This window comes from Danio rerio, chromosome 9 (assembly GCF_052040795.2).
Source record: "Danio rerio strain M-AB ecotype USA chromosome 9, GRCz13ab, whole genome shotgun sequence".
NCBI classification, from domain to species: Eukaryota; Metazoa; Chordata; class Actinopteri; order Cypriniformes; family Danionidae; genus Danio; species Danio rerio.
Window position 1 is genome coordinate 31,735,001 of NC_141029.1, and position 24,525 is coordinate 31,759,525.

At 36.0% G+C, this 24,525-nt stretch overlaps 1 protein-coding gene across 8 annotated transcripts in view; it reads right to left on the bottom strand.

Moving 5' to 3' along the window:
- The window catches only part of il1rapl1a (interleukin 1 receptor accessory protein-like 1a), a 269,892-nt gene that overhangs the window by 157,919 nt on the left and 87,448 nt on the right, over positions 1–24,525 (bottom strand). For 4 of the 8 annotated variants that reach the window (XM_087266967.1, XM_087266960.1, XM_087266969.1 and 1 more), the window contains exon 1: positions 10,197–10,569. The exons of the other annotated variants lie outside the window; for them this stretch is intronic. The gene's annotated coding sequence lies outside the window, so the exon portion shown is untranslated. Of the gene's footprint in view, positions 1–10,196; positions 10,570–24,525 lie in introns of those variants that run through there. 8 annotated transcript variants of the gene reach the window in all.

The window sequence follows — 24,525 nt, forward strand, 5'->3', positions numbered from 1 at the left end:
CACTGAAAAAGTATTATATGATGTTAAAGGCATTGGCTACACAAGAATTCTTTATAAAGCTTTCTGTGATTTTTGAGATTTAATCAACTACCGGGACTTTTTTTTTTTTGGCTTTAGAAATCACCAATTTCTCTGGTTTTCCATGACTGGGAAACCTGCCACTGGCATACCATGAATGGATAAATTAGTCAAATGAGCCATTTATGCAAGAACCACATTGTCCTGCGCTGCATGAAAAATGACATACACATATGCATGAATTTATATTAGTTTGCTGCATAGATGATACTGGAAAAGTTGAAACACTATTTTTATATTCTGGCTGCAGCATTGAACAGTCTTGTTTCTGTTGCTATGTGGTTGCTAAGGTGTTCTGAGTAATGTGTAGCTTGCTGGAAAGTGGTTACTTATAGATCTACCCCATAATAAAGTATACAGCTTGAAGCTTTTCAACCATTTTAGCACACAATAAATACATGAATTACGTGATAAGGATTTACATGAAGGTTCGCTAACAATAACTAGCATTAAATAACAATGAACAATATGTTTCTCACAGTATTCGTTCATCTTTGTTCATTCCCAGCAACCATTTTTTGTTTTTAAAAGATGGTTAATTGACATCTAATAGACATAATCTTCTTTGCTAAAACAAGCCCAAATTTGGGCTGTCAGTGAAAATCTAATGTCTAAGTATAGCCCAAAACTAGACTAGTCATCAGATAAACATAAATGAATGACTACACATATAAAGTCTGTCTAATCTGTCTATTAAATGACTAGTCAAGTTTTGGGCTACTCTAAGATGTCTATTAGATTTTCACAGAAAGGTTTAGCCTTGCTTTAGCCAATCTGTCTACATTTAGATGTCAATTAGACATCTATTAAATACAAAATTGTTTGCTGGGTTATTTGTGCATTTTAGCTCCTTCAAATTAAATACCATTTGCTAACAGATTATTACATTATTATCAAATTAAAAGTTGTGTTTGTTTGCTTTTCGAAGTATTTTTATTTAGTAACTACTCATGTAGTGAATACTATGTAGTATCTATTATGCATTATAAAATAAAGACAATTTAATTTACACTATTTTAATGACTTAATGCTTATATTAGTTGTGTTATGCTTATTTAATGTTACACAGTTGTCAAGAAAAGGTGTTGGTTATTAGTTAGCATCGTACAAACAAGAATTCAGTGAGAGTTGGCTGTGATGATAAGTTGGAAATTAAATAACAATGACATCAAATAAAAGCTTAATTTATTTAGAAACAGATGCTACTGTTATCTAAACATTTTATTGCGGTGTTTAATTATGCAGGACTGCTTTTGACAAACGTGCAAGAATAAGTATGATTGATATTTCATAAACGCAGCACAATTGCTTTTGTTTTAATTTCTCGGACGGTTTGTAATCAAAAAAGGGAAGAGAAAAAAAAAAAAAAACGTAATGGCCTTTTTTAACTCAAGTTTTCTTTCAAGCACAATTGCTTAAGAAGTGAGCCATGGGGCCATAGCAATTTGTATGTTAATGATCAGTTTCAATCAATACATTCTGGTTTACTGTTTGGGTTAATATACAATTGAGAATACCATTGTTGGCTAAATCATTTCAGTTTCTTGCTTCTCAGGCTTGTCAGCTGAAAAAGACCCCAGTAATCTCACAAGTATTCCCTCTTGAGTTTCAGAAGAGGCACTCAATGGCGTCTCAAACAGCGGTCTGATTTGCTGAGGTACCGAAATGTAACATCAGCGATTTCAATATGAGCTCAAACTTTCCCAGTAAATTCCTGCCAATTATCAGAGCTATGCAATCCAATTTAATACTAATGCTCAGTGCTATTACAGTATGTTAACAATCGTTTCGCTTGTCTAGTTTTTATTTTCCTTCATCTACGATGTTTTTAGATTGAATGACTTTATTGAAAATTCCATTAAGTTCTTGAAAAAAAAACAGCAGTATAATTCTCCTCATGTGAATACAATGAAATTGAAGAGAGGAAAGGAGACACAATAATTATTCTGAAAACACTCAGGGTGTCATTAACAGAAAAACCTCACAAAGACAAAAAGTCCAATAATGTCTAGCAGAATATAAGTGTCATTACTCACCAAACGATACTGCAGCGTCCAAACCAATCCAATCCCAGAAAGACCTATAACAGTGTGTTCAATTTTTAACACACCCCACTTCAATCAATCCTTAGTATGATGACACAACTCCAAACCATACCCTTCACTCATGCTGCAACAATTTCAGTTTGAGGAGGACACTCTTGAATTTCACAAGCTAAAAGATGTGACCTATTTTTTTGTAGCAGACTGTGGTTGCGTTTAATAAACACTGCAGTTGAGTTTAATGGATTTGGTTTCTCGTGCTGAATCATACAATTGCTTTGTTCAGAAGGTCAAAAGTCAACAGCAATTACAGCCTATCATTATTAAGACCTATAATTGATTCATTAAAAAAGTGAGTACACAGTGCGGCTGCTTTGGAAATCTGGGCTTTTTTTTATAAGAATGAATAATAAATAGGTAAGATTCTGTAAGTATTACCAGGTCACTAATGAGCAAATTTGTCAAATTGACCATGTGAATTCCCTTGTACAAAAGGTAAAATGTTCTTGCATTTAAGCACAAGATGTTCTCGAATCATTCAAGAGACCTTGATTATCAGGTTTTACAAAATCTTGCGAAGTTCGTGTCAGCTCAAGTGCTGCTTCCATTATAGCGAAAGGAGGACAAACCAAATACTAAGACAATCTGCAAGTCATTAATTTTTCAATTAAACTTTCCCTCAAATTGACATTCCAATAGAAAATGGAGTGTTTTGCACTGTATTTTCATCAGGCTTCAGAAGCTCACTGTACAGGATGTTGTTTAAATGTGTCTTTTCCTATGGGAAATTAGTATCCAAGCTCGTTCTAAATCTTCACCCTGACCGGTGCCTTTAGAATTACTGTGATTGTCATTATGGGAGTACTTTTCTATCTGATGACATGGTTCTGACTCACTTTCGCCAATGTAAATGACTGCACCATCTCATTTACAAGAAGAGGGCTGAAAATTGAGGCAGATTCCCAATTCCATCAAAGGTTGTCAGCACTAGAATCCATTGCATTTGTCATGAGCTTACGCTTCAAGGTTAAATAGCAGAAGAGTAGCAAAAAATGAGTCTTCTCCCAAATTGCGGCCACTGTAAGTCACATAGATAAAACTGAGCAATTTTAAAGCTGCAAACAGAGATCAGGCGCTGCCTTTTACTCTCTATCTGCAATCAATAACGAACAAATGAACAATCATAGGTTTCAAATCAACATGGGAAGTGCTGTAAAAAATCAAAAACTCTAGCTGTACTGCAAATGCCCCTTTATATCATACTTACATGCGAGACTAAATTGGGTCTATACAAACACACACTCATACGGATTCACACACTGCAGGTTTCAGTACTATTCAGAGGGAATCAGCGAGGATTCTGACAGTTTGACAGTCTTAAGGGAGAGAGAAAGTGACAGTAATAGAGAGGGAGAGAGCTGGAGAGGAAAAAAACATGGAAAGATTGCATGTCAGACTTCATCAGCAACAGGAAAACCAGCTGTAAATGAGTTTGTGTGCATGCATCAATGAGAATCGCCTTGTATATTCGATGCACACAACAATATGAATAAATGAACTCATTGTATTTATTTATTTGCGGCCATGTGTCGTTTGTACGCCCTTCAAATTGAAATTCGCTACATGAGATATGAAAATACAGGACGAGAAACCTCTGATGCGTGAAGCCTCACCTCTAAACATAAAGCACGCTATCAAGGTCAGGAAACCACCATTCGCTGCCCCAAAAGACCGACAACTTCTCACCAAGCCAAATCGATGCGTTCTTTTTTCATGTTACCGGTCGATCACCATTCTTTGAGATCCAATCAATCAGAAAAGACCTGATGTCACAAACATCGCAAAGATATGAGCTGACAAGAGCCCTCAATCTGAAAGATTCCAATAGTAACCATTACCAACAAGACAATAGAGAATGAGCTTATTGTTTCAATCATCTAGCAATCCACCTGAGTATCCTCGACTCGCTTCCTCACTCGCCGTACTTGACTTTAATGGCCTGAGAGCTCAAACCGTTTTATAATGAGGGCTTTCCCACAGCATACTCTCCTCATTATGTACACATACACACAGATAGCGAGAGGCTTCTTATTGATATTGTGCCCAGTAAAGTGGTCCCTGAGAAACCGGGAAGGGGGGTCTCAAGAGTGTGTTTTCTTCGCCGGGAAAACAATACAACTCTATTTCATAGAGTCAGAGAAAAGCAAAAACTTCCGGCGCTAACCTCATCCAAGATTGAGCCATTTAACAGCAACGATTGGCTCTGCGAATGCAAAAGCGCAACAGCCTCAGAAGCCTGCAATATGGAGCTCAATCCGAGTGTGGATTCTGCAACGCAAGCTTTAAATTACACATGCGTGCTTTCATCAAAATGCCAGAGACATGACTTTTGGCTTCCCACGGATCCGGGTGCATCAGTCATAGCGGTTTCGTCATTTTAGTGGCCTGCTGATGTATCAAGGCAAAGAAGGTTGTGACAGATGTGTTGTAGTTCATTGAAACAGGGAGCTGTTCTTTCAGCACCGCTCACAGTCAAACGGCCACATCACATCAAAGTGCATTTGAACGCATATTGGCTCTCGTGCAGATTCTTCCTCGCAGATTTTATCGACAAGTGGCTAACCGATGCTCCTGGCCATTCAGTATGAGCCCCATGACAGAACATGCCTTGTTTATTAATAGGCCATCCAAACGCCGGTGGTGATGGCATGCAATATAGCCAGATCTCTTCGGAAACTTAAGTAGGGAAGTGTGTGTGGGGCCATCTTCAAACTCACCCAAGGCAATAGGACTAGATGCATTCTTTATAGCCACACACACACACACACACACACACACACACACACACACACACACACACACACACACACACACACACACACACACACACACACACACATGCTGACACAATAAACCCGGGCTGTGCCCCATGCCACATTCAAACCTGAGTGACAGTTCCTTTAAGAGGAGTCAATGGCGCTGTCAAAGACAATTTTCGCCAGCGTTTCATCTGTGTATTCTAGGCACACGTTTGAGGGAATAACCTAAAGTAATGATTAGCATTAGGAGATTTACTCTGATTATTTACTCTGATAATGCATAAAATGGAGGAAGTGTACATGTTTGATAGAGAATATTTGTGGGGGGGAAGTGGTAAAAGAGGGCAGTGTGTTTATGAATCTGCATCCATGACGAGCAGAATCCTCATGCCTAGGGCGTGTGCTCACATAAAACTTGGATTGTAACAGCAACATTGGGCCAGCCGAAAGGCTCTTTATGCTACACTTAACTAGGTTAAGGCCACTTTTAACTCTGGGTTAAACAACTTTCACACTTATTTTAAAGGAAAGTTAACGAGGCTTTTAACCCTGAGTTATGAAGACCTGCTTAAGGCTTTTACACAGAGAGTAAAGCAGTATAAATTGACAAGTTATGCAGTGTTACATTATTACCGAGAGTTGTTTAGCAACTTTGAAGCAATTAAAAAACAGAGTGGTAGCTCGTTAATTATGCTTGAGCTTTGTATGTTGCACATGTTTAGTCTCTATGAGGTGAGAATGTAGTGCAGCTGCACAAATGTGTTAATTTTGTGCAATTTTAAAGGTTTGGAAAACTCTCTACTGTAAAAAAATGCTGGGTTCAACAAAATTCCTTCACGTTTTCCCAACACAAATTGATTGAGTTAGCTTAATTACTTTTGCAAATTTAAGTGCACTAAAAAAATATTTAAAGAAAATTCATTGGATTTACTTTTTTATTAACAATTGGACAATTAACAATTAAAATTTATTAATAATTAAAATTTGGATTTACAATTTTGCAGACATAATTTTTTTCAGTGTGGATTAAACATGAAACAAATAAGCAGTTCACAATAAACTCTTGATAATTGATATATTGATTGAGTCAATCTAGGGCCATATATACTTAGCATATACTTGCAAAATAAAATAAAATTTTGCAAACAAAAAATACAGTATCGAGAAAAAAATAAATAAATAAACACAAATTCCAAATCTCCAAAAATCACAATTTGAAAATAAATTTTAGAAAAATAAAAAAAGATTTTGCTAAAAAAAATAAAGAACTGCAAAGGAAAGATTAAGTTTTGAGGAATAACAAACAAAAAAGATTAATAAATGAATAAAATAAAAATCAAGCAGTGCAAAAAAAAAAAAAAGCCTAAAATATTTGCTGTTAAAAAAAAAAAAAAAAACAATTTATATTTGCAAAACGTTTTTATAGCACTGCTTTTACAAAATGCATCCAGTCAATTGCAATGCTTGTTTTGATTTGCTTTTTAGTCAACCATGAGTTTGTGATGATGTTTGCACTTTGCACTTCAAGTTACAGTGCGTTTCACTTTGTGGCCCTGATATGACAAGGGGGCGGAGTCAAGGGAACTTGGGCGTTTACGGCAGGCCCGTACCTGCCTCCATTTAAACAGCGTCAACACCTGGAGACAGTATTACGAAGGTGGTCTTATAGCCCAGTAAGTCTAAGAATTGCAATTGACAGGACTGGTTTTGTAAAAGCAATGCTATAAAAAATGTTTAGCAAAAATATATCGGTTTTTATTTATTTATTTTTTTATTTTATTTTTTTGTTGACGCAGTGGCGCAGTAGGTAGTGCTGTCGCCTCACAGCAAGAAGGTCACTGGGTCGCTGGTTCGAGCCTCGGCTTAGTTGGCGTTTCTGTGTGGAGTTTGCATGTTCCCCCAGTGTTCGCATGGGTTTCCTCCAGGTGCTCCGGTTTCCCCCACAGGTAAAGTTGGCGGTTCATTCCACTGTGGCAAACCCAGATTAATAAAGGGACTAAGCCGACAAGAGAAAGAATCAATATCGGGTTTTTTTCATTGCTAAAATGTTAGGTTTTTTTTTTGCACTACTTGATTTTTATTTGCAGTTTTTTTTTGTTTGCAAATTTCATTTTTATTTCTCAAAACTTAAATTTCCCTTTGCTGTTCTTTATTGTTGTTAGCAAAATTAATTTTTATTTTTCAAATTAATTTACAAATTACAACTTTTGGAGATTTGCATTTAATTATTTTTGCTCAATACTTTATTTTTTGTTTGAAAAACTTTATTTTGCAAGTATATACACTCAAAAATATATACAGTATATACTTTTTTAAAATGAGCTGAAACAACAAAATTCTTGAGATTTCATCAGGACAACTTAATTTTTTTATGTTCAACACACATAAATTTGTTAAAAGCGCAAGTTAACTTAAATCAATTTGTATTGGGACAACATGAATTGTGTGGAACCCCACATTTTTTTAAAGTGTATGGCCCTAGATTGACTCTCAAGTGTAGTGTTGATTCTGCTAATTTCAATTAAGCAGTTTAAACAACCAGCAAAATCACTAGTTTTACAAACATTTAAGATAAAAAATAATTAATAAAAAAAAAAACTGACCCCATTTCTCAACTCATTTCTCAAAGAAGAAACAGTAGGACAGTAAAGATGGTGTCATTTTTACAACATTAGTTTGAGCTTTAGTCCAATGATGAAACACTGGAAGAACTATAGCTGATCAACTGAACCTTCATCAGAAGATTGACTTTAGCAGGATGTTTTTCAGTGGCAAGTTTAGAGATTAATAACCAATTACACACTTTTCTTTGAGCTTATGTGCACAATGGCCAATCAGATGCATTCAGATTTGTCACAGCTGAAAGTGCCAGAGTTTAATTGAGTGTGCACACATGCTCAGTGACTCTTGTGAATTCTCTTATCATAAACATCAGTGCATAAGATAAAATTTGTTTTGCAATTATTATTGTGAAAGTGAGTCATGCTAGAAAAAGCATTTATCTTAACAATAAATGCTCAACATTATGTTGACAAAAGTGTTTGAAGGCGGGTCAAAGCAGATGTTGTTTGCAGGCAGCCAATGAATACTGTACCACAGGCTGGCATTATGCAAATTTGCCATAGATCTGCGCAGTTACGGAAGTAAAAATCCAATCGATGATGACTCATTTCTGCATTTCAGAATTCAATCTTTCATTTAAGTGACTATAACTTTCTGTTATGCACTTTGAAACCTTTGCAAACATTTCACAACCACAAACAGGTACAGCACATTATTGATTGAAAGGTCTAACATTTCTTAATGGGGCACATAAACAATAACGTTTATTAATAGTTTAATTTTGATGCATGTTTCATAAGGCGTAATAAACCCAGAGCAAAGCTACAGTATTAATGAGTATATACATTAAAGAACAAGCAGTTGTTAAAACAGTGCATGCTGTATTTGTTCAAAGTTACTAACCTCATAAATATGCAAATAAGTAAATTAACATATAGTTTATAAATGTACAGTATGAAACAACCCAAAATAAGCCAACCTTAACAAAGTATAATGACAATAGGATAACAATTTCAAGCATGGTAAGCCAAATAGTGTGATGGCCTATTAAAGTGCACTGTTAAGTTGTTTAGTTTAAGTCAGTCAATCATAAACAATAGCATAAACAACTGACAATGGCTTGCCTCCTTAAATATTAATGCAACATTAACTCTCACGATGCGTTTTGTTGAAAATGTTTAAGAGGTTCAACACTGACTCAAACGCGTTACGCTGACTGAAGAAGAGGCATTTTACAATATAGGACCTCAAAGTTTACATCAAAGGTCCTGTGCAGTATTTGTCCAATCAATAACTGACCTTATAAATATGCAAATATGAGCAGTAACTCTCCGTTCACAAATGACAAGCGTGAACTCTGGTAACCCACCCGGTAATAAATACCAACCCAGTGTATTGAATGAGCAGTGGGAAGCAGTTAACAAGGTAACCCAGCAGGAATTCAGTTAGCCCAGGAATAAAAATGACCCAGGCTTTACAATTTCAAGTGTGAAAAGCCCACCAGAGGTCTAATATGTATAGCAGCCAGATTCTGTCGGCACAGATTCTCATGCGCACTCTCTCTCTCTCTCTCTTGCAGACTGTGATCAGACGCCACTGCAGTGTGTGTGAGAGAGTGAGTGTGTGTTTGTGTGTGTGTGTGCGTGTGTTCTGTCCGTACCACCGCAGGAGGGTGCAATACTCCCGCAAACACCGCCTTTAAACAAGCCATCTCTCAAACGATGCCGCACATCACCCTGCGTTTTCTAAATTTATTTAGCGCCAAACCAAACCGAAAATATAATTAGGTATATCAGTGGTTTACCAAAGAGGTACAAGTGAGGTAAAATGGTAAACCTTTGATTTCTTTTCAGTAATGAAACCTCGATTAAATCTCATTTTCTTTTTGTGCGTATGAAAACTCCGCGCCTCCCAATGAGATGCTATTCCCAGATTACATTATTGCTTAGGTATGGGCAAACACCATAGGAACAAATGTTATACATTAATATTTGGTCAAATTTGAAAAAATAAATAACACATTTTGCATATTTGTAAAGTCATAAATACGTTTCAACACTGCAATTATTTTCACGTCAATGAAGCATGTCTGCCCTGAATTCGGATTTTACTCATGAGTTTGTTTATAATGCTCATTAATCTCAATACTATTCTAATTAGAGTATAGACTATTACTGTGATTCCAGTAGCCTAATACGAAATAACCCCATCTATACTCATTGGTATCGAAAAATAAGTGTAAAAGTAGGACAGGAAAACACTTCACTTTCGAACAACTGACGCTTTTATCCAAAATATGCGCTTGTATTAATAATAGAAATATGAAGGTGGGTGAAAGCTGAATAGTCATGAGAATAGTGCCATACAATCAAATCCTTCTGATAAATATAAGGCGCATTCCCTTTTTCACAAAGCACAATTTGCTATTTAGCCATTAGAGAATTTAAATAAATACCCGGACACATTTCCGACTGGATTGACTCTCCCTTGATGAAACCGAGGTGTCATTATTTCAACCTCAAACTCGTTACATTATATCGATAATTTGAAAAAAGATTAGACTAAAGCTAGGCATCTTCACGAGCCGGAGCAAATCACTTGCCACCCCCGCATCACCATCAAACCTCTCCAAAAAACACACACACATACACACTCCAAACTTCGCATGGGTAACTAAAGCAGAGCGCGAGCTTACCGTCAGCCCACGTCCAAAAATTGATCCGCGGTCAGTCAATAAGACACTTGAAAACGGAATGAACGCGCATCACGATGAATGAGCAATCTGACCAAATCATCCATCCGAACCGTGAAATTCACCAGCTGATAGTTTATTCCAAAACAGACGCTGCCTTAAGGAGAATTCAAAGGATTTCCAGGGGTCTCTATGACTTTAGGACATCATAATGCATTAAGAACTCAAATATGCTAAAGGGGGACCCATGGCTTGACCGCGCGCCCTCGTCCAGCGGACAGTCGGTCGCTCCTGCGCATTCCGTGGCGCGCCGTGCGCTTGTCGGTCAGAGGGATGATTTGAGATGTCTCAGGTATCCGGCAGCGAGAGCTCCTGTGGGGGTTTCCTCTTCAAGACGCGCTGTGTGCGCTCGCTGTTGTGGGAGAACTCTCCATGGTCCTAAAGTCCGCCCCAGAATCAAGTCTGCGTGAGAGCGTGCGTGCGTGCGCAAAGACTGTGGTGAGCTGCATGAATTTAGGAACATCTTAAGCTAAAGCAATAGCTCACCGCATAAAAATAAACATTGGGTCATTGTTCACTCACCCTTGGGTCGCTCCAAAACTTCGTGACTTCGTGAAAAAAACAAAAACAACATCAGAATCGTCAGTACTTCTTTTACCAAAGCAGCACCATGCGACTATAAAAGACCAACGGTTGCCTTAAATTCTATACATTTCTGAAGTCATTTTGCAGTTTTGCACAAGGGACATTAAAGTCATTATTTACCAAAAAAAAAAAAAAATAAAAAATAAAAAAATGTATATTACTCGCTCCTTTGTAAGACACATTAAAATATCATTAAAGCAATGCTGTTTAAGCTGGAACTCATATAACAGGATACTGTAATTATGTTAATGTGATTATGCTCATAATTAAAGTAACCATAATCGCAGTAAAATGTGCAGTACACAAACATGTTTATGCTTTAATTGCATTTATTCCACTCAGACCAAAGTGTGCATGAGGAATGCAAGAAGCCTCATGGCCATCAGGAATTAGGAATGCAGTCTTGGGCTGTAATCCGGGGCCCCACTAAGGTCTTTTATCATACAACCTACTCGTATGGCCCAGGCAAAAGGGGCCCACAAATAAAAAAAAAAAATAGTTCCATACCCAGCGAATTTTATAGGGACTACCCAAAAAAGCCTCTCTTTTGTAGAGAACCTTTTACAGAGTTCATTCTTACAGCAGTAGTGAAGGCATAAGCATTCCAGATGGTCTAAAATGCTTACATTAAGACATTTATGAAATGTCTCTTAAAAAACTGTTTTGTTTTTTCTCTTGAATAACATTTTGTTTTTGGGATGCAAATAAAACAGCTGTAAAATAACCAAGTTTAAGCGAACAGCTAAATCAGTGCAAACTGCATTGAGGATGGTTGCCCATGTCATATCAAATATTAATTTTCTTATTGTTTTCTCAAATTATTGGCAATAATCGTTGTATTATCTTGGTGAACACAGCTAGCGGTCATATCTGAATGCGCATGAATGCAAATAAGATTTGACAGCTACTGCAGAAGGAAAGCTGTTCGGTGAATAACAAATTCAATTTCAGTCTGTTGCTCACACAAAGTTATTGCATGACTTCAGAAAACTTAATATAGCCAGAAGTCATATGAACTACACTTTCAGTACTTTTACGGCACCTTTTCAGAGGAATGCAGAAGCCCTTCTGAATGAGCAATAAAAGTGAAAAATACACACAAAATAGTTATAATAGGTGAAAAACAAAAATGGATTTTTAAGCATCAAAACAATAAAAGTGTGATATATCTTTTTTAAAAACTCAATAAAATGTGTCCTGATTAATATTAATTTCTCTGAGAAAACACAATCTTGTTAGGTATACAGTTGAAGTTGGAATTATTAGCCCTCTGTTTATACTAGTTTATACTACTAATAGATACTAGCATTCAGCTTAAAGGGCACCTATACTGTATAATGAAAATCATCTTTTCGAAGCTGTTTGGACAGAATTGTGTGTAGATATAGTGTGTCCCGGACATATTAGGGTGATATAAAGACAACCACCGGACGTGCGCAAAGCAACTTGTAATAAAAGATCTGTTCAGCTCTCTGTGATCATCAATCATCCTCAAATATGATCAAGAACGAGTTTTATAAGTTTAAAACGTTTTTAAAACTGTGCATGTTGGTAATGAATTTCAGCGATTTTATCATCTTCATCACCACAGCCGCATGTCAGTACAATTATAAAAGAAGATGCTTTAATCCCGATATGTGAATGTTAAATCAGGTTAATTTTGTACATTAACATTACGGATATCCATATAGCAGTGGATATTAACTTGTATCCTGTCGAATTTGTCATGCAAAAACAGTGAAAAGTTAAAAACGTGCACTGTGTGTCTGTGTTTGTGTGTATGCGCTTGAACTTTAAATTAACATTCTATGTGACTCATCTACAACAAATACATCAAATAATCATTGGGAAAGTTCTTACAGTAGTATTTCTAACAAATGTTACGTGAGATCATGTCTGTCACTGTGCTTTTTATCTGATGCAGCCGATGCGCAGATTAAGCCACACTCTGACAGGCATGTGGGAATGGTGGGTAGGGAGAACCAGCATTAAAGGCACAGGCACCAGAAACAGCAGCAAGATGCTCAGAGCTGAAAATTACAAATTTCTGAAAGGTACAATAAGTAATCTGATGGGTGTTTTGAGCTGAAACTTCTGTAGACAAATCTTGAAAAAGGGGTAAAATAGGTGCACTTTAAAGTGCAATTTAAAGGCTAAACTAAGTAATTAGGTTAATTAGGTAAGCTAGATTAATTAGGCAAATCATTGTATAATAATTTTTTTTAATTAAAAATGGCTTCTATTCTAGTCAGAATAAAACAAACAAGACTTTCTCCAAAAGAAAAAAAAAAATTATAGTAAATACTGTGAAAAATAAGTTTCACTGTTAAACATGATTTGGGAAATATTTGAAAAAGAACAGAAAAAAAAATCACAGGAGGGCTAATAATTTTGACTTCAACTGTATTTACAACAAGAACCACTTCATGACATAATAAAAGACCCTATTTAAAAGGTAGCACCCCCAAAATTCGAATTATTACCAAATATTTATGTAACCAATATACTCTAAGCCATAAGGTTTTATCTGTTTCTTTTTCAGTTGTATTTAAAAAATAAATAAAAGTCCATATAATGTGTCTAATACTGTCTATTGTGGCCAATGCCCTTACTTTTAATTCTATCAATCATATATAAAACAATGTCCACATGACCTGTCAAAAAAATAAAAAATAAAAATTAGAAAACACAAACAATAAAAACACTCAAATAAATCCAAATGCATTTATGACAGGCCAAAACATAGCATGAGTGGCCATTTATATTCACCGAATGTTAAATGCTGGACATTATGTAAGATAACTATATTTATGAGCCACAGAACAGAGTTTGGAACAACATGAATGCTGTGTTTAATTTTTAGGTACTGTACTGCTTAAAAAAGTATGGAGTATGTGTGTTTTATACATGAGTTCGGAAAAGAGCCAGCCTTGAAACCCAGGTGTGTGCATTTGTCTGTATGTGCGTGTGTGTGTGAAGGAGAGAGAGAGAGAGTCTTTTCCAAAACACTTTGCTGTCCTGTCCAGGGTGAGTCTCTCGCTCTGTGAGTTGCATAACAATGAGGAGGTTCACAGCAGAAGAAAAGCCCACTCAGAACACAAACACACACACAAACACACACTCTTTCTCTGGTTTTGCCTGTTTCTTTACCTCTCTCATCCATGAAACCACACACACTTCTCTCTGTACATTCCTCCAGCCCAAGGGAGAGAGCTCTCTCCTGCAGTTACTGTCCACGTGTTTTTATAACTTCCAGTATCTGCTGCCCACTCCGCTGATGTCATACAGCTCAATCTCTTGTAAGGCTGAATCTGAACTGTACATCTACAGTAATCTCTCTCTCTCCACACACACACATACACACACACAAACACACACACACACACACGCACATATGCGCTCACACACACGCACACACACGCACACGCACACACACGCACACGCACACGCACACACACACACACACACACACACACACACACACACACACACACACACACACACAAAGCAATGTAAAACCTAAAGCTTCAAGAGACTGGAGGCTTACAGCATTTCACTGTGAAACTACGCAACCACTAAAAGCAAATGCAAAAGGTCTGAATAAAATCCAAAAAACATGCAATTAAAACAATAACTAATGGATCTGCTGAAAGTGTCCGCTTTTAAATGAGAATAAACGCTTTGATCAAACTGGATAAAAGCTTTGTAAAGCTCCTACAAATGAGCTGAGGCCATGAATTCAGCAATTTCTCAGAGCAAACTAAATAAATAACTCCACTTTCTGCAGATGGTTTGAGATATTGCAACATTCCTGGCATTTTTATTCAGGATTTAATCAGATAATTCTGGGGGGAAAACTTGTTACTAATTCCTGCACTGTATCCTCTATTATACATGCACGGATGTATCAAATACCTATACAGTTTATAAACAGATTTTTAATAAATGCAAAACCATCAGCATATTGGCTAAAGCATGAAAAGTAAAATATTGCAACCAGCCCATGCTTTATTCATTAGCTTGAAGGCATTGAGTTCTACATTGTCACGTAATTCAACATTTTTATTGGGTAAAATAAAAAAGCATTTTCCAAAATAAAATTAAATCTGTACTACAACTGTGAGAGACTACTACTTTTACCACCACGACCACCACCACCCTTCTTACTACTACTATACTACTAGTAACACTACCACTACTAATGCTATCGTTCCAATCCATGTTTAGTGAAAATTATATGACAAAGCAGCATTAAACTATTGCATATTTTATTGTATCAATAACAATTTTTAATGACCACAGAGAGTCAGGACCTCGGCTTAACTGCACTTACTGAGCAGTATAGAGACCCATTCACTATACTGGGGCATTAGGACCCACACAAATCACAGGTTGAGCACCCCCTGCTGGTCTCACTAACACCCCTTTCAGCAGCAACCAAGGTTTCATATGTGGTCTCCTATATAGGTACTGACCGAGTGCAGCTTTTCTTCAGTGGGTGACCATGTGAGAGTTGCAGAGAGCTACTGTAGCTGCCGGCTATAATGTATGAATGTTTTTTTAAAAAAAATTTTCAATTTATGATCAAAATAGTGATTTGTTTTAGCAAGTCTGGTATTAGAGCTATAGAAAATAGTTGTAAATTGGAACACAGAGTGGTAAAGAAATTACACTAAAAACCAATCAGGACAATCTGCCATAGGTTGACTCAATGTCATATGCACTCAAGAAAAAAAAAAAAGAAAAAAAAAAAAGAGATCACTGCTGCTTGTTCAAACTACCTGTTTAAAAGGCGCTGAAACAAAACAATTCTTGTAATTTCTTAGGCCGGTTTGTTTGTTTCATGTTCAATACACTTAAATTTGTAAACCATCAAGTTAAATTAACCAATTTGTGTCGGGACAACATGAAGGAATTGAAAATGAAGGAATCTGGTTAGGGAATTTGTAGTTCCCAACATGGGATTGAATTAAGAGAGAGAAATGTTGACAATAAAAAGCAATCTTATGTGTTTAAAGCTATTAGAAAGACTTGTTAGAGTTTTATCTTCACTTTAGTTTGAAGATTCACAAAATATGCTTAAAAATTAGGTTAAATAGAAATACAAATATATTTAAACTTTTATTCGATAACATCACGTTGGACCAACTTAACTGCATTTATTTGTGTAAATATTTTTTAGGGTGTGGTAAAGAAATCTATTGGATGGAAATCCTGCACATTGAGTTTATTCAATGAGTTAATTTTTTGAGTGAGGGTTTTTTCAAATTACTGAGGAAATTAAGGGCTGTGGTAAACATAACAAATAAACGCAAGTCCTAAATCTTCTAATCAAATGACTTGTTAGAATTTACCAAATTTTTCATAAAATATTTACAACAGCTTAAAATTCATGTTTTTAATTCTAACACTGGACCACACAACCACAAGGGTCTTTTTTGGAAATGTACAGTTTTACGAGATTCATAAACTTTCCGAAAATAAAAATGGTTTGTTATAATTAAAAAATATTTAGCTGGGATACAACTATTTGAATATCTGGAGGGCTCAAAAAATCTATATTAGGAAAATCTCCTTTAAACTTGTTCAAATTAAGTTCTTACCAATATTTTCTACTGCGTAAATAAGTTTGATATAATTACAGTGGGAAAATTACAAAAATGTCTGGATGGAAAATTATCTTTACTTAATATTCTAATGATTATGAAATAATATATCATTGCAATAAAAGATACATTTACCCATTTAACTCATAAAATGTACTTTTGGCATTTCCCACAAACATAGCTGTGCAACATAAGACCAACATAAGCCCAAGGCCACAATTTAGCTGTCTAATTTACAGAGCAAAATGTAAAAGTATTGTCAAGCAGATTGTAAAATATTAATTACCACAGAAGTTATTTTCCCAAAGACGTTAATCTTAAGGGAATCTTGAATGTTATTCCTGCACCATTCTCTTTTAAATATGTATATTTGATTTGTGCATCCCTAATTCTAAACATTATATAAAAATGCTTTTTAAACAGTATTTTATTCTACAGATTATATACAAGTGCTCAGAATCCTTCTGAAGTATATTATTTTTTTACTATAACCTTAAAACGGTTACTCTCAAGACCTTTTTCAGTGAATGAATGAGGAACCTCCCTGAGGTTAAATGTCTCTCTGAATGATGTTAAAAACATACTGTAGCACGTGTTAGTACAAACAAGATAAAGGTCTCTTTCCATGGCCTTGCAGTGTGCCTGCCGGTCTGTTTATGTCCACTACACCATGTTTCTATCTGTCTGTCATAGTGTCTGGATCTAATATAATTTTAACGGAAATTAGAACGGAAAGGAGAATGTCACAAGAGGTTTTAGCAGCTATTTTAAGCATTTCCCCTAACAGACAGTACTCATTTTTCATACAAGGGGTGATTTTCTTTTGTCATTTTTTCAGGTTTGTTGAATTCATGCAGCTTTAAGGAAGTGAGGAGATAATGATGAGCACTATATCGAACACACTCTTAAAAATAAAGGTTCTTTATTGGCACTAATGGCTGCAAAAAGAACTTTTATTATCAGTGAAAATTTCCACTGCACACAAGCTTCTCTATACTAGAAAAGTGAATTCTTTACATTACCAAAATATCCTTCATAAAAAGAAGAACGGTTCTAAAAGATAGTTTTGAGAGATACAAAATGGCTCTTATAGTTATACAAGTTTATTTTAACAGCAAATTAACTGTGCACTAAGCTAGATTTCATGTAATAAATAAATAAATCAAGCAATGAATCTAGTGATTTGTTGGTGGCAGATTGAATCCACACACCGCCCCCTTGACTACTACATCTAGCTGATCATTTGGTATCAGAGTTGGCTTGTATGAAAGGCAAAGGCCTCTAGATTACGCTTATTTTACCAAAATAAAATATGATCATGCTTTGATTTTTAATTATTTAATTACAACAGTAAGGTCTGACTTTGCCTAGACAAAAGTCTTGTCTCTTAACAGAAATAATGTACAGTATAGAATATAAAGTCATGGAGCAGTGGAAAAATCATTAATATTGTGTATGACTCCCATGAGCTTGGAGGACTGCACTCATACATCTTTGCAATTACTCAAATAGCTTATTAATAAAGTCATCTGGAAAAGCAAAGAAAGCGTTCCTGCAGGACAGCCAGAATTCATCAAGATTCTTTGAATTCATCTGCAATGCCTACTCCCTCATCTCACCACAGACATGCTCAATAATGTTCATGTCTTGTGACTTGGTTGGCCAATCCTGGAGCACCTTGACCTTCTTTGCTTTCAGGAACTTTGATGTGGAGGCTGAAGTATGAGAAGCAGCCCTATCCCGCTGAAGAATCTGCCCTCTCCTGTGGTTTGTAATGTAATGGGCAGCAAAAATGTCTTAATACTTCAGACTGTTAATGTTGTATCCACTCTGCAGATCTCTCACCCTTACACTTAATGCAACCCCAATCCATGATTTTTCCTTCACCAAACTTGACTGATTTCTGTGAGGATCTTGGGTTCATGCAGGTTCCAGTAGGTCTTCTGCAGTATTTGTGGTGAATGGGATGCAGTTCAACACATGATTCATTAGAAAAATCAACATTCTGCCAACTTTTCAAGAGATTAACTAGTAGTCCAGTTATTATTTGTTGCTCTTACCACTGGAATCGATGACATGACTTTTTTCATATAGTGTACAAGCAATAGAATTATTATGATAAAGCTTGGGTGTTATATAAAATATGTGGTGAATAAATTGTGAATAACTTCAATAACTTCCGATTCTAGATTTGAATTAAATTAACATACAGATTTTATGAGTGCTGAAACCACTTTATTAGTTGAAATGACCTTTATGCTGACAGGCGCACAACCCAACACGTTTAGCAGCAGTGTATTTTATGTAGAAAAAAAATTCAAATGCTATACATATGTCTGACAGGGAGCCAAATGGCAATATAGTAATAGATTTCAACACTCAAGTAGACATGCGCATGTTTTGATATGATAACGTTTGACTGGTGCCAATCATTTTAATGTGATTGTGCCCATGTTTGTCCTTGGGGAGAAGATACAGCAAATACAATAATGTGATTTGATGTTTAAATGTGATCTCGACCCCAATGCTTAACACATAAGTTACACCTGAGGAGGTCTGAATACCTGGAGAGAGAGTTAACATTTCCATTCATCTCAATAGCAGATGCTCAGCTGGTGTATTCAGCCCTTGAAGTACACAACATGCAACCTGCCATCTTTGCTCCAGGCCACTCAGCTCCTAAAAGATATTTTGAGCTATTATGTGACATATACACTCGCAGGCCACTTTATTAGGTACATCTTTTCAGTTGTGCCTTGGCACAGATATCTAATCAGCGAATGCAAAGGCTACATCTGTAAGTTGAAAAACTGCTGTTTTTGAAGGATACATTTCAAGGTACACTGTAAAGATGAATGCGTATTTATTTATTTATTTTTTGCATGAATCTGTTTATCAACACCTTAGTCATAATCAAAACTCCAAAATTGTTTAGAAAATTACAGGATTTCAACTCTTTAATAGACAAATTCAAAAATTATGTCACTGATTTGGTGAAAAAAAACACACACACAAATTGGTGTATTTTCTATATAAAAAGTAGTTGTGGACTGGATTCTTTTACTTTTTATCACAGTCTTGGACATGTAAACGATTAGTAACAATATTGGCTTTGATACATTGTTAGATTAAATTTTTTTCTCCCAATATTACTGGTGGTGGCTGTTTTTGCCCCATTGACTTCCATTATAAACTCATTTGATGGTGCATAAATACACAGGCTTGGTTCTTATTTAGTACATGTAGTTCTGAGAGCTGAGATGCATATTTAGGTCTCAGACACATCAAGGTAAGTGTATAAATGTTAATCTCACACTCACAGACACGCATACACACTTTAATTACCTGTTATACTCCATATAAAATCCAAAAGGTTTTTTTTTTTTTTTTTGCACAGGCCTAAAGGGTTAATGGTGCCAACTGATGATCAACAGTAAAAATTACAATTTTTACCTCTTCTCAACAAGGAAAACCACCAACAATCAAAAATGCATTATTATATGGTGTCATGGTTTTGTAATCAAAAAATGTGGTGATAATGGAAGTCAACGGGGCAAAAACAACGGTAAATTAGGGAGAGAAAAAAAGAAAATCAATCAAAAACAAGGCTTCAAAGGCAATGCTGTCCAAGACTTTGATAAAAGGTAAAAAAAATCCGGTTCACAATAATTTTATATTGAAAATACGTCATTTTGTGTGCTTTTCAACAAATCAGTGACATCATTTATGAATTTGAAATTTAAACACTTAAATCCTGTAATTTTCTAAGCAATTTAGTAGTCTTGCTCAGGACTGATGTTGATTAACAGATTTATGTTAAAATTTTAGAAAAATATATTTATTTTTGTAGCAGTTTAATTAGGTGGATGTTTTCATCCCTGACATAACAAAAGGGTAGTAAAATTGCCCAAAGTGTATCGTTAATTTTTTTTTTAAAATTCTGAAAATATGTGTCAAAAAAGGATTTGTCACCAAAAATCATTCAGCTAGCTGAAACACAGAAAAAGTTATGGCCAAATTAGGACACAAAATCACCCCAGAGTGGATAAAAACACCCCCAAGAGTGCTCAATTAATTGAATTGTGCTAATTCATTATCTTAATTTGAAGTAATTGTAACTTTATTGTATTAAGTATTTATTTCTTACTAATATATTAAAAATATCCCCTACTTACTGTATATTGAGTGCCAGTTACTTATGACTATTTAAGATTGTTGACTTAACTGGATCTGTAATCTGACTTGGTAGAATTTTACAATTAAATCTTACAGAAACCACAGTAAATCTCAACGAAACACAATGCTTCGCAGTCACATACAATGTATTTTCGAGTCTGACACGAAACATGCTGGAAACTAGAAATCTAGATGGTTAGGTGAACTCATTCAGTTTAAGTTCAGTCAAATTCAATGAAATTGTGAGTTCACATAACTTGTTTAAATTAGAGTTAACAAACTTTCATTAAAAAAGTAAGTCAAATGTACAAATTTCATTTCATTAAATGCACTGCTTGATTTTACAGTGTAGCAAGATATAATGCTAAATCTAGACTCTCTCTGTTATTTGTTAGTTTGTGTGAGAAATTAGAATTAGAATTAAATATCTGTAACAAAAATTAGTATTAGTAATTAAATCTTCACTTAAAGGCATATTTCACCCCAAAATTAAAAATGAACTCACCATTTTCTCACCCATGTGTGGTGTCATTGGGTTTGTACACATTGTAACACTCTAAAAATGCTGGGTTCAGCCTGCTCGGTCATTTTATTGGGCTATTTTGATTACTTTTACCCATGTGCAAGGTCACTCTGAAAAGTGCTGCGTAATTTTCTTACTCAAAATGCCACAGAGGACAAATTGTTTTATGAATAAATTTATGATTACGTTAATATCCTGTAATAAACACTTCAACTGAGTAAATATGTTTGTTTTATTTTTTATTTTTTAATTATTTCCTAAAATAAATAACCTATAATGCGGGCTTGTTTGACACAGCAGTACTGACTAAAAAACAACCAGTTAATGGATTAATGTATAAATCCCAGTATAACATTTGAATAACAATAACCCAGCTTGTGTTCTGTCCAATAATTATTCAGCACTGGGTTGAAAAATAACCCCAATCTATTTTTTAATCCAGCATTTTGGAATGCAGGTAGTACCTTCTATTTTGCATTCAGGACTGCCTTAATTCTTAGTGGCACAGACCCAACAATATGCTATAAACATTACCCGGAGACAGAGAGATTTGCTGAAGTTCAAACCACCCATCAAAATGGGGACATTCAAAGGTGTTCTAAGTGACTTTGAACATGGCATGGTTGTTGGTGCCACACGTACTGGTCTGAGTAAAGTTTTCTGAGTAAAATTATAAAATCTGTAGGGTTGGATAAATACACATTGTACCACACTCAAATGCAGGGCCATTTAATTGGGTTATTTTGAATGACACCGTTGCTCATGTAGCACTGCTGCCTCACAGCAAGAAAGTCGCTGGTTCGAGTCCTTGCTGGGTCAGTTGGCATTTCTGTGTGGAGTTTGCATGTTCTCTGTGTTTTTGCCGGGGTTTACTATTGGTGCTTCACTTTCCACCCACAGTCTAAAGATATGTGGTACAGGTGAATTGAATAAACTACGTTGGCTGTAGTGTATATGTGTGGATGAGTGTGTTTGGATGTCTCCCAGTACTGAGTTGCAGCTGGAAGGGCACGCACTGTGTAAAAACATTTGCTGGATAATTTGGCAGTTCATTCCACTGTGGTGACCCCTGATGAATTATCTTTACCCATGTGCAGGGTCACTGAAAAATGCTGAGTTACTTTTTTACTCACAATGCTGGGTTGAGTATTGACTGTTATTTCACTGGTATTTGCTTTGTAATCTTCCTTACATGTTTTTGTTCTTATCATTCAAATTATCAGTCAACAGAATAAAAGGTTCAAGCAGGAGAAGTAATAATTAACACAGTTTTAATATTTAAATGGGCTGCGTGGTGGCTCAATGTTTAGCACTGTTACCTCACATAAAGAAGGTCACTGGTTCGAGTCCTGGCTGGGCCAGTTGGTGTTTCTGTGTGGAGTTTGCATGTTCTCCCTGGCGTGGGTTTTCTCCAGGTGCTCCGGTTTCAATTGAATAAACTAAAATGCTTGCAGTGTATGAGTGTGTATAGTGGTTTCCCAATACTGGTTTGCAGGTGGAAGGGCATCCACGGCGTAAAACTAATGCTGGAATAGTTTGCGGTTCATTCCGCTGTGGTGACCTCTGAAATAGAGACTAAGCCGAAGGAAAACGAATGAATGAATAAATGTTAAGTACTAAACAATGTTGATATGTTGGGGTCAACTAAAGAGTACTGACCAAGGTGAGTTAAAGGAATGCTAGACTTTATCATCTGTTACATTCATTATTTACATTGTTATCATCCATTATTTACACTTACCATGTGGTCACACTGTCTAAACACACGTATAAATTTATTTTTGGTGTTGAATCTCCAGACATTTTGTGAGGGTATTCCACTCTAGTTTGACTGTTGTACTGAGCGAACAAATCAATATGACTGATGAAATGAGTCGTCTCAGTGAGGTATTCATTCAATTTGTACTGACCGCACATTTGCAACATACATGTTCTGTAGGGAAATATTACTTTGTCTCCTGAAGCTTCTTTTATTTCTGGTATAAAATGAATGGTTTCATTCTACGAGAATGACTCAGATTTGTGTCTTATTTGTCGAGAGGGGTCTGGATGCAGATGTGGTGCAGTCGCAGTCTGGGCTGCATGCAATGCTTTTTAATGCCCACACCAAACCCCACCCCTAACCCTGCCCCATCACAGTGGTCCATTGCTTCATTGAGTGCATTGTGTCTGACATTGCATCTCTGAGATATGCAATCTCAGCTTGCATCAAGGCCGCATCCAGATACTATTGGATTTGTCAGATAAGTTTGGAACCAGCATGCTGCAGTATCTAGAGAAGAATAAACAATCGAAATGCCTAAAATTAATAACCTAAAACATAGGTTTGTGATACAGAAGGAAGCTGGTTCAAGCCTTGGCTGGGTCAGTTGGCATTTCTGTGTGAAGTTTGCATGTTCTCCCCATGTTCGTGTGAGTTTCCTCCGGGTGCTCCGGTTTCCCGCACAAGTGCAAAGACCTGAGGTACAGGTGAATTGGGTATGCTAAAATTGACCGTAGTGTATGAGTGTGTATGTGTGAATGGAAGTGTATGGATGTTTCCAGTGATGCGTTGCGGCTGGAAGGGCTTCCACTGTGTAAAACATGTGCTGAATAAGTTGGTGGTTCATTCCGCTGTGGCGACCCTAGAATAATAAAGAGACTATGCCTAAAAGAAAATGAATGAATGAATAGATTTGTTTGACCCAGCAAAGGTTAAAAAAACAACCAGCAAATGGTTTAATGTATCCAACCCAACAAGCTAGATAACAATAACTCTGCACGTGTCTTATCCAATATTTAATCAGCACTGGGTTGTTCATAAAGGAATTGACATGGTCAGCACGGCAACACTACTCAGGTAGACTGTGGCATTTTAATGATCCTCAGCTGATTTTAAAGGGCACAAAGTGTTCCAAGAAAAAGCCCCATAATCAGTATCTTAAACCGTTGATATAATAAGATAAGATGGATCCACCCTTTATTATTATTCACACCAATGTCTGAACGTTGCTGTCACTGTCATTGAACGAAACTCTAGACTCATCAGAACAGGCAAACCTTTTCTGCTTTTTCTGCAAACCTTTCAAAGCTGTTCTGCTGCTGTAGCTCATATCATGGTAAGTAGTAAAAGAATTCGTTATGTTGAAGTTAACTAAAGACAACAGTCAGTTAAAAGAACCGCTAGCTATACTTTATCGTCTGTTGCATAACATTCATTATTAAAATGGGTATCATACATTATTAACACCTATCATACAGCCAATGTCTAAGCACATGTATACATATTGTTGATGTTCAATCTCCAGACATTTCATTCACTATTTGTAAATATCCATACTGTTATCTGCTGTAGCTCATCTGCTTCAAGGTTTGACATGTTGTGTGGTTAGAGATGCTGGTT